We start from the raw sequence: 12,476 nt of genomic DNA, 5'->3' as shown, positions 1-12,476 counted from the left end.
TAGAGCGGTTTATAAATAAAATATAATATTATTATATATAGTACATATTGGGGCCCCAGTGGTGAAGTGTGTTAAAGCATTAAGCTGCTGAACTTGCAGACCGAAAGGTCCCAGGTTCAAACGCTGGGAGCGGCCGCTGTTAGCTCCAGCTTCTGCCAACCTAGCAGTTCGAAAACATGCCAATATGAGTAGATCAATAGGTACCGCTCTGGCGGGAAGGTAACAGCGCTCCATGCAGTCATGCCGGCCACATGACCTTGGAGGTGTCTACGGACAACGCCGGCTCTTCGGCTTAGAAATGGAGATGAGCACCACCCCCCAGAGTCAGACATGACTGGACTTAATGTCAGGGGAAAACCTTTACCTTAACCTTATAGTACATATTATTGGCAGTATACAGTAGATACTAAATGTAAATACAATCGTCTTTAAGGGGGCCTACTTACCTTAGGGCAAGCTGACACCCTGCCTATAAGTGATGCCTTGAGAGTGGTCTTATTTATCCCATAAGTGACGTTCCAAGAGTGTACTCCATTAATTGTGTATCTCCATAAGTGATGCATTGGGTGGATACTCTTGCTGCATATGCATGTATTTGACTTAAGTTTCTGTGGGATCACCACTTGTGTGTGTGTATGTTAAGGGAAAAACACCTGGTCAATCACAATTCATAGTTGAGTGATTAGAACAATCAAGGATAACAAGCTTGAACCACTCCCTGAATGGGGTATAACTTGGGGAATGTTTGTAATGCTTTTTGGGACTTACTGAATCGCTTGCTTCAGAACTTACTTGGAGTAATTTCCTGGCTGAGAGCCTACTATGCTTATCTCCTTGCACCATTGAAGAAGAAATCTCCAAAGAAGATGCGTGAATTTAATGCAAATAACTTTATGTGAGTTTGTTGCTCCAGATGAACTGAGTTATTTTGAAGCTGGAGGTTTTGTGTTTTTGAAGCTGCTTGTTTAATTTTCTCCTTGATTCTGCTACTTAAGAGTAAACTTTGATTTTTCCCATTTTCTTGGCCTGTATTTACTCATTGTGGATGCACAAAAGGGCTGGATAAGTCTGGACAGGACTGCACACAGTTTGTTTTTTCACAAACCCGTAACAGATACCTCATTAAGCTAATATCATTAGCTTTGAGAAGGTGCTCCCATTGAGCGTGTCCCCAAAAGTGATGATTCCAAAGGGTAGTCCCTTTAAGCTTGTTCCCATAGCCAGCTGAACATAGAATCAGTCAGCACTAATTCGAATTAAAATCCTTTATGGTATGGACAGTGTGTGCAGATAGTAGAAAGCACATTTGACTGCTTTTAAGAACTGCATCTTCTCTTCTCAAACTGGAGGAAGATCTGGGAGAAAGTATTTGTGGGGAATAGAGAAGAAAGCAGAGATATAAAAAGAAACTTGGAGTATTTTGGGGCACTGTAGAAGTTGTAGGATTACTCCAAGGTTCCCTGCTCGAGTGTGGACACTTGAGTGACTTTGAGCAAGTCACACTCTCTCAGCCTCAAAGAAAAGCCGTGAAAGGGGGGGGGAGAGATATAAAAAAACTATCTGAACATACCTGCCAATAAAACCCTATGAACATGGATGCTGAGCACAGAATCACATTGAAGGACCTAAAGATTCATAGGTAGGGGTTCTCCCTGGAAATCTCCCAACATGACTGGAGGAAGTTGAGCATAGAATCCCACTGAAAAACCTAGTGATTCCTAGAAAGAAGATTTTAAAATAAAATCTGTGAATAATCAAATCCACGAAAATGAAGACTGCAAACATGGTGGAATGTCTGTATCCTAATAAAGCAGGCACTCAAAAGGCCTGTTGGTTCCTTGTCCTGACTTTAGCTGCTAAGGACATCCAATTGAAGCAAAATGCTGGATTAGCGGGATCTTCATTTTAGAAGGCAGATATACACATCAGCTCACATTAGGTTCAAATCCCTGCATGTTGCTCTTGGGTGAATGGTTGTTGCTGATCTATGCCCCTAGAAGGAATGTTGAGTTATTAATGTAATAAATCAATCAAGCCACTTCCGAGTTAGTTGAAAGTCTGGAGTGTTGTGTTGTAAATGCATGTGGGAGCTGCTTCGTATTTCCGCAGGAGACTTTAAGGGTATTTTGATGTGTTCTGATGCTAGATTATTACATTCTCTGCTTTTCTGAAAACTTCTGGCAATGAAAAACATGGGTTTATGGTGGCATATACAAAGCTGCACATGAACAAAAGTGATTACTGGTGAGAACTAGCACTAGAACTAGAACTGGCTCTAGCAAAAGAACCAGAACTAGCAAAAGAAGGTAATGGGTGCCATGGGTCTTCAGTTGACAATGTCAGATATTCACATATTCCACAAGTGATAATTGTTTTCGTGTCAGGAGCGACTTGAGAAACTGCAAGTCACTTCTGGTGTGAGAGAATTGGCCATCTGCAAGGACGTTGCCCAAGAGACGCACGGATATTTTGAAGTTTTACCATCCTTGTGGGAGGCTTCTCATGTCCCCACATGGGGAGCTGGAGCTGACAGAGAGAGCTCATCTGCGCTCTCACCGGATTCGAACTGGCAACCTTCCAGTCAAGAACCCAGCCTTTAGATCAGCAGTCCTGCCGGCACAAGGGTTTAATCCATGGCGCCACCAGGGGCTCCTAAGTTATGGTGCAGTATTTTAATGTTACAATATATCAATATTTTACATTGCAAGAGTATTTGGAAGATAGCAAATACATTTCCTTGCATATGAAAGTGTGACTATGGGGACTGCTATGATTAGTTTCTTCAATTCCACTATCATCATCACACAACATCTGTAACGTAGAATGAATGCAGTTTGACACCACTCTAATTGCCATGGCTAAATGCTATATATGGGATCATGCAGGATGTAGCTTTAGTGCCATCAGATCATAAATCCTACAATTCCATAGCATTGTAAATTATCTGTGGTCATGAATTTTGTTTCTTAACCATTGAATTGTAAACCTGCCTTTGCACTTTCTTTCTTGACTTTCTTTGGTAACACTATGGAACACAATTTTTGTTCCTGGGCTATAAATGTTATTTTCTAATTGGTTCTATCATAGAAACATGGAAAAAGTTATCAAACTGCAGAAACTTTGTTTTTGCGGGACATCCTGCAGCATATTTTGCTATAGCTTTTTAATGAATATCTCATAGAGTCTCAACCAATTCAACATAGTTTGTGGTAGCCACAAAAACAAAGTTTCTGGAGTATAACAACTACTTTCAAAGTAAGTAAAACACAATTAAACAGGAAATAACACTTTCAAATGAGGAACAGATTTTTGTTTTCAAATTTTGTTACATAGTGTAATTGGTCTGTGCCACAATCTGCGCCTGATTTTCCTGCAGATAGAATGGAACTTTTACATCTTCTGCTTCTGATTATGTAGTTTGTTTTACTTTTTATATTGGCCATCAGATGTCTATATATACAGTCATCTCTTTCACTGCTTGAAGAATGAGTTTGTGATGAAGAAACTGTTGGTCTCCCAAAATGTAACTATTTATTCTCCTGCTTAATTTCTTTGATTTTAGGCCAAATTTTCATACCATTTTTAATCTTGCCGATTTCTAGTATTGCATTCCAATAGTCTATGATTAACAATAGGTCATGTTTTGGTATGTAGTCAATTTCCTCATGAGCTTCAATACAGAATTTTTCAATTTCTTCTTCTGCTGCCACTGTAGCTGGAGGCCTTGCACTTAGCCTCGAATATTAAAGCACATTGTTTTTGTCCCAAACACATTCAAATGTAGAACAGGTATAAGGATTATCACTTTGTATAGTTCTGCTGATGTTCTTGCTCAGAGGCAAAGCTCACCAATTGGAACGAAATAGTCTTGAGAAAAATCAGGGCTGTTATAGTGTTGCTGCTGTAGCGGAACCTTCGTGCTACGGTTCTTGTTGGCGCAGTGGAGGAATTTGAAGACGGACAACTGAAGGAATTTCCCAGAAAGCAGTTTTATTTCGCTAATGGCCACTAGGGGTCCCCCTAGCACAAAGTAAGTGCTTCTCCAGGGGAACCGCCCAGTGGCATGCTGAGTGAACATTTATACACACTACAGGGTTCGGGTTATGCCCGCCCACAAGCAAATTCATTGGCTTAGAGTTGTGACGCTGCCCAATCGGTGCTGACTAGCAGGCCGGCTGCACCCTTTTTGTGCCGTGCTCACAAATCTTTCAGAGCGCCTGCGTACGCATGCTCTGTTTGTTTTTCTTTAGCTTTCATTTCTTCAGAAACACATGATTTCCCAGAAGTCACATGTTTCTGTGAGTTTATGCACCCGGGTCGCTAGCTGTCGCCATCTCTGCCCATATATGGTATTTCCTGGGGTTCCTTAACCCCCCCCGCCTCACTCCCCCATTTTCTTTTTGCGAAGCGCATGTACAAAAGCTGAAGCAAAGCATTATGGTTCCATCCAATCCCGCTTGGCTTGGAGTATGGCTATCTTTTTTTCAGGTAAAGATTGTGTGACACACCTAGTACACATTTGCATCATTATTGGAGTGCAACACATAACTATGAGAACAATGAACAATCCTAAAATCCCTACCAACAATATGTTCTTCAACCATTCTATTGAGGGTAACCAGCTAGTCACCCAGGAGAAGGGAGACCAACCTTCTATCTCCTGGACATTATTGTAAATTAACTTTTGTAATGACTCGATGTCATCTTCAATAGTATTATTCAAGTTATGAAATTTCACTACACAACGTCCTCTAACCATGGCGCATAACCCCCCCCGGCCGCCAGTAGGTAGTCAAGGGCCAACTTATGCTGTAGGGCCATCTGGCTGATTTCTTCTACTTCAGACTGGATTTCCCGGAAAATTTTACCAGTGGCATTTATGGACTTTTCAAGGCGGCAAGTCAGGCCTAGAACACTTCTACGGTTTGCTTGAGCTACAATCCCTGGGTAAGCACCCAGTGTCAACAAGCCTGTGATCAGGCCTCCTCCTACACGGGAGGCTTCTGAACCTGACAGGGCCTTGTTGATAATGACCTCATCCGAGCATTCTGGTCCTAGAGGGCCTGTTTGCACAATGTCCCGTTTCAGGCGCTGATGCCCTTTGTGTAAGACCTGAACTGGGAATGTCAAATAACCCACACCGACACACTGGTAGTTGCCGGGGTGATAATTTGTGGCCCATTTATCAAAGAAAAACCATAGATTTGGATCCCTAATTTGCCATAACGGACAGAGGCTTTTACCTAGGCTCAGTTGGGTTAATTGTTGCAGTATGTTCATATAAGATTTTAGGCCCTCAATAGAATCATTCACACTAAATGTGGGATAATCTGGATACATGCTAGCCCACTCGGTTGCGGTTAGATTTAATCGTGAGACATAAGATGTATTAAATCGTCCATGTAGATAGAACCGGTCTCGACAATGGGAATAATTGCCTAATCGGGAAAAGAACGCCTGCCTAGTTCCCCAGTGTTTCCACTCAGAATTCCATATTCCCGATCCTCCACAACAGAAGCACAAACCCCTGGTGGAGGTATGGTATCTAAACCGTCGAAACCGAGTTTTATTTATCCTTTGCGGTATGCTAGAAAACACGGTAGGTGGACCCTCCTGAGCCTTGGACAATCCCTCCAACACAATCTGTGGTTCATCAATTAAATCGGGAAGAAATGAAAAATCTCCTACGGTGAGGGGGTGTTCATATATTAATGCTACCTCTTTCCCGTGCTGCTCAAACATATAATTGGCATGTTCTTTTATCCAATTCCCATGTGCTCTTTTTCCAAAAGAGAGAATAAAACTCAGCACAAATAATATACCAAGCACAGTGCGCTTTCCTCCCCTCCTCATAGCTTGTCTCCCACTTTTTCCTCTCAAAATGTCTAGCCACCATCTCCCGGAGAGCGCCTTTGTTGGGCCATGCTGCGACATACTTGACCACCGACGCTCCGTTGCACCCGAAGGGATCAGCTTCATGGCCTTGTTGACCCCTTAGGGAGTTGCCGGATGATCCTGAGTCTCAGGTCCTCACCAGGAACTCGCTCCGTCCGCCACTCCTCAGGTGCTAGTTTTACACGGGTGTAATGTATCCACGGCTTAATCTCCTTCACCTTCACTGCAGTGGGGGTAGACAGGAGCACAACATAGGGTCCTCGCCACTTGGGTCCCAATGGCTCAATCTTCCAATCCTTGACCAGAACCTCGTCACCTGGTGAAAAACAATGTAGAGGTGTGGTAGGGAATGGTGGGTTCAATTCAGAAATGTATTTTTCTAACTGCTGCATTTGTCTGCCCAAAGCCTGAACCTGGGCCAATGTCTGTTTCTCTCCTATGAGGTGCTGCTCAGCTCCTGTCTCTAAAGCTCCCTTCAAGTTCAAAGGGGGTCGTCCATAGAGTCTTTCAAAAGGGGAGAGTCCTGTCCGTTTGTGTGGTGTACATCTGATTCCTAATAATGCCATGGGCAAAACCACCGTCCACGGCAATCCTGTCTCTTGGCAAAGTTTCCCAAGCTGAGCCTTTAATGTCCTATTCATTCTTTCCACTTTTCCAGAAGATTGGGGTCTATATGCACAATGTAACTTCCATTTTATGCCCAAAATTCTACATAATCCTTGCACAGCCTGTTGAATATATGCGGGGCCATTATCTGATCCAATTTCTAAGGGTATGCCAAATCTGGGAATAACATCTTTCATTAGAGCTCTTGACACCTCTACAGCCTTCTCAGTTCTTGTAGGGTAAGCTTCCACCCATCCTGTGTATGTGTCCACGAACACCAGTAAATATTTGTATCCTTTGTATGGGGGCATTTCTGTAAAATCAGTGACTAAAGCTTCAAAGGGTACCCCACCCACATGTTGGACTCCTGGTGGCTTGAGGGGTCCTTCTCTGGGGTTATTTTTGATACATGTCCAGCATCTTCGGGCTGCTGCTGCCGTTAGGCTATGTAATCCATCGATATACAACTGTCGTCCTAGCAGATTTGCCAATGCCATTTTTCCTAAATGTGTGTTTTGGTGCATGTGTTGGACTAAGTGCCATGCCAAGTCCTTAGGGACGTAGACACGGGCGTCTGGCATCACTATGAGTTTTCCTGACCACTGACCCTTCTCCTTTAAGGCCCATTCTTCTTCCTCTGGTGTATATGTAATGTTATGTTCAGTTAATTCTACCTGTAGGGCCATTACCTGATGTTCAATATAGGGCAGCCTAGCTGCCTCTTTGGCTGCCAGATCAGCCTGCCTATTTCCTTGCACTACGGGATCGTCTCCACGTTGGTGCCCTTTACAATGCATCACAGCCACCTGCCTTGGCTTCCAAACCGCCTCCAGGAGATCCACAATCTCTCCAGCATGTTTCACGCACTTTCCTCCAGACGTGAGGAGCCCGCGCTCCTTGTACAGTGCTCCATGTGCGTGGAGGGTGGTGAAGGCATATTTTGAGTCTGTGTAGACGTTAACCCGCTTTCCGCTTGACAATTCCAACGCTCGGGTCAGGGCAATCAATTCGGCCTTCTGGGCAGACGTCCCCGGGGGCAGTGACTCTGCTTCCAGCGTCTCTCCCCCCCACCGAACAACCGCATAACCTGAGTGTCTTTGATTATTTTCCATAAAGGAGCTTCCATCTGTGAACAGAGTGTCGTCCACCTTAGTTAGTGGCACATCCTTCAAATCCGGTCGACTGGAGAATACCTCATCCATCACCTGGGCACACTGATGGATCGTGGTGTCTCCTGGAGTCGGGAGCAAGGTGGCCGGATTCAGAGTGGAGCAAGTCTCCAGGGTCACCAGTGGGTTGTCACACAACAATCCCTCATATTTCATTAACCTCTCACTTGTGAGCCAGCGCGGTCCCTTAATGTCTAACAGTGCCTTAACGCTATGGGGCACCTTAACTGTCAGTGGCTGTCCTAGGGTCAATTTATTCGCTTCTTTGATTAAATCTACTGATGCTGCCACAGCCCTCAGGCAAGGTGGCAATCCACGAGCCACTGTGTCCAATTGCTTTGACAAGTAGGCAATCGGCCTTTGCCATGAACCTAGTGGTTGGGTCAATACTCCAACCGCTGTTCCTTCCCGCTCTGCAGCGAACAGAGTGAATGGTTTTTCCAAATCGGGCAGTCCTAATGCTGGAGATGACATCAATGCTTCTTTTAATGCCTTAAATGCCTGTTGACATTCTTCTGTCCACTCAAATGGATCTTCTCTTCCACCTCTCGTAGCCTGGTACAGTGGCTTAGCCAACACGGCGTAGTTGGGGATCCACTGTCTACAATATCCTGCTGATCCCAAAAATTCCCGCACCTGTCGCCGGGTACTGGGAGTGGGGATGGCACAAACAACTTCCTTTCTTTCAGCTCCTAACATCTTCTTTCCTTCGGTCAGATGGAACCCCAAATATTTCACCGTGGGACAGCACAACTGGGCCTTTTTCTTTGACACTTTGTAACCCTTTTCTTCCAATGTCTTGAGAAATCTCAAAGTATGCTCTTTACAGCCCCCTAGTGTCCGGCAAGCGATAAGCAGGTCATCTGCATATTGAAGCCAAATTCCCTCTTCCTTAGGTATTACAAAATCCTGTAAGTCTTTGGCCAGGGCTTGACCAAAAATGGTCGGGCTGTCCCGGAACCCCTGAGGAAGGCGTGTCCAAACATACTGGGTCCTTTGCCCTGACTGCTGAGATTCCCACTGGAAAGCAAAGATCGGTTGGGATACAGGGGCCAATCGAATGCAAAAGAATGCATCCTTTAAATCCAATACAGTAAACCATTTGGCAAATGCTGGTACTAGACTCATCATGATGTATGGATTTGGCACTACCGGGGTTAGGGGAACGGTGACTTGATTTACAGCCCGCAAATCTTGGACTGGGCGATATTCTCCTTGTCCTCCTGGTTTCTTGACTGGGAGCAGGGGCGTGTTCCATGGGGAACTGCATGGTACCAATATCCCATGCTGCAGAAGTCGCTCTAGATGCTTTCTGATCCCCTGCACTGCCTCTCGACTGACGGGATACTGTGGCTTGCATATGGGCCCCATTCCTCTTTTCACTTCCACCACCACCGGTGGAACATATTTAGCTAATCCTGGAGGATTATCTTCTGCCCACACTAAAGGAGTCTCATGCCATGGCCATTGTATTTCTTCAGTAAAAATCCTAACTTGAAACAGTCTCCATTCCTCTTCCATGGGAAATGATAGCTCCACTTGTCCATTCTTCATGAACTGGAGTTGTGCTTGTAATTTTGATAAAATGTCCCTTCCCAATAAAGGGACTGGGCAGTCTGGGAGATATAACATCTTATGCTTGACCTGATGTCCGGCCAGATTGCAGGTGCGTTCCTTAAGGAAGGGGCACTTCTGGGTCTTCCCAGACACCCCTATTACTTTCGTAGTTTCCCGAGTTGGTGGACTAATTTTTGTATTTACTACTGATTTTTCGGCACCTGTGTCCACTAAAAAGTCCAATTGTTGGTCCCCGATTTCAAGTGTGACCATCGGCTCCCCGGGGTCCAACAAAACAAGAGCCTGGCTTCCTCATTCCTCTCCTCCATCCATATCTTCCCATTCTTCTTCCATCACAGCTGCTGCAGCTATCACCTCTCTTGCAGGAAAAGGTACGTAGTTCCCACGCCCTCTTCCCCTTCCTGGGTTTCTTCCTCTCTCAGGCCTTCCTCTTTCTCTCGGTCCTTCCTGACTTCCTTCTCTTCCTTCTGGGCATTCACCTTTCCAGTGTCCAAACTTCTTACATTTAGCACATTGGTCTCGACCTAACCTCCGAGGGGGGCCCCTTCTTCCTCCTTGTCCCCCTCTGGCATATCCTCCTCTTCCTCTCTGTCCACTTGCACTTTGTTCCATCATGGTAACTAATGCTTGGTATTCCTGCTTCTTCTTCCTGTCCTTCTTCTCTTCTTCTACCTGGTCCCTCGCCATATAAACTTGATCTGCGAGTGCCAACAATTCATTCATAGTCTTTCCTAGAAATCCTGGTTGCTTTTGAATCTTTCTCCGGATGTCAGGAGCCGCTTGACTGATAAAAGACTGTTGAATCGCCCTCCTACCGTTTTCATCCTCCAAATTATACGGGCTATACTTTCTATATGCTGCCTCCAGCCTTTCCAAAAAGGCTGTTGGTGACTCAGATTTTTCCTGTACCACTCCCTGAATTTTTACAATGTTGACGGGTCGCGGCGGGCCCCTCTTTACCGCTTCTACCAATATACGCTGGAATCCTTTCAGTCTCTGCAAATGTCCTTCTTCTGCGGTGTCCCATTGGGGATCTATTTCCACAGGAAACCTCTGTGCTCCCCACTCGGCTGCATCACCATCTTGTGGGGCACCAACCTGGGCTATGGCTACCCCATTATTCAACACTGCTCTTCTCTCCTCTGATGTGAACAACATATTCAACAATTGTCTGCAATCTTGCCAGGTGGGATTATGGGTTGCCATAATCCCTTCCAATAGCCTAGCCATAGCTTGGGGTTCTTCACTATAAGGTGGAGTATTATTTTTCCAATTCAAAATGTCACTACTACTAAAAGGCACTACCTGGTATGCTTGAACTATCTCATTCCTGTTGTTTATCACAGGCACCGTTCTCAAGGGCATCTGGAGGGCCGGTCCGGTCGGTGAATCACCAGACCACACCGGAGCTCCATGTCTCCGAGTTTGTGCCGGAGAAGCATCACTGGGCATCCGTTGTGACTTCTTCTTTTCCTTTGTTTCCTCCTGATATTTTTCTAGGCTAGGATAGTGTTTCTTGGCCGCTTCGGTTGACTCCGAAGAGTAGGGTGGGGGTCTCGTTCCTAGTGTAGGTGCACCGGGGGCTGTTCCCTGGGGTGGGGGGGGGCGGTGGCAAGGGTGGCGGCAATAATTCCTGTTGTCTAGCCTGTACACTCAACTGTAAATCTGGGTAGTCCTCCTCATTGGATTGGAAAACTTCCTTCTTTTTCCCCTCCTTCTTCACCACCATACATTTGCCATTCCTGCACTGTCGAACCCAACCTGGATCTTCTCTAACTACCCGTTCCCACGTAGCAATATAGACCCACTGGTTCGGATGATTCACAGCACAATATTCTTCCACTGTTCGGATCAGTTTCAGATCCCACGTTCCTTCTACTTGCCAACCTAAACCAAAATCTGGCCATTCTCCCTGACACAAATTTCTCAGCCTATAATCTCTTAGGTCCCTTGGATTCCCTGCTACGGCTCTGCTAGCAAAAGAGCCAAAATTATCTAAGATGCATTGTAAGGGAGTGGAGCTCTTTGAATTTTTCCCTCCCATCCTGCCTAATAGAGGGGACTGTCCTGGCCTGGGCACCCGGCCACTCACGGCATGCGTCAGGAAACACAAGACAGAACCCCTTTCTACCTCCCTGGGAACTTTTTTTTGTCCCTCCCAGCGCTGGCGTTCCCTTAATATCTCATGCAAACCCCTATACTTGCCAGATTTCTGTAGACGTCGGACCAACCTTCGCCCCTGGGCTTTTTCCCCTGGATCCTTTTCCTCCTAGCCGGTTTCTGTGGAACCTCGCTGATGTTGCAGCTCTCACCGTCAGTCGGCGTTGGCATTCAGAGGCAAGCACCGCAGCCGGTCGTGTAGTATTCAGGGGCCCCTTCTCGTCTCACGGTAGTTGCCTCAGGCCCCCACCGCTGAGTTGAGGCCGTCCCGCCAACGGGATCCGTCTCCAAATCTCCTGGCCCGTCTTATAGGAAAAAATCACGTCGGGGTCACCAGAAAATGTAGCGGAACCTTCGTGCTACGGTTCTTGTTGGCGCAGTGGAGGAATTTGAAGACGGACAACTGAAGGAATTTCCCAGAAAGCAGTTTTATTTCGCTAATGGCCACTAGGGGTCCCCCTAGCACAAAGTAAGTGCTTCTCCAGGGGAACCGCCCAGTGGCATGCTGAGTGAACATTTATACACACTACAGGGTTCGGGTTATGCCCGCCCACAAGCAAATTCATTGGCTTAGAGTTGTGACGCTGCCCAATCGGTGCTGACTAGCAGGCCGGCTGCACCCTTTTTGTGCCGTGCTCACAAATCTTTCAGAGCGCCTGCGTACGCATGCTCTGTTTGTTTTTCTTTAGCTTTCATTTCTTCAGAAACACATGATTTCCCAGAAGTCACATGTTTCTGTGAGTTTATGCACCCGGGTCGCTAGCTGTCGCCATCTCTGCCCATATATGGTATTTCCTGGGGTTCCTTAACCCCCCCCCGCCTCACTGCCACTTTCCCAAAAGTGGGGGAGACAAACCATATAATTCATTTATAAATGTTTCCCACACTGGTAGCAGAAAACTGTAAATATGGCTTCAAATGACAATCCTAGGATTTAAATATGTTTTAAAATAACATATTCTGGGTTATATATCAGCAATGGTGATTATACAAGAAATAGTTACAAGTTACAAGATCTCATGTCTTTTTTCTAAGCTGAATCTGGAATATTTCTTCCATCTGATGCAA

The sequence above is a fragment of the Anolis carolinensis genome, chromosome 2, assembly GCF_035594765.1.
Source record: "Anolis carolinensis isolate JA03-04 chromosome 2, rAnoCar3.1.pri, whole genome shotgun sequence".
In the NCBI taxonomy this organism is placed as follows: Eukaryota; Metazoa; Chordata; class Lepidosauria; order Squamata; family Dactyloidae; genus Anolis; species Anolis carolinensis.
The sequence above is the reverse complement of the archived record's forward strand: the minus strand, read 5'-3'. Positions refer to the sequence as shown.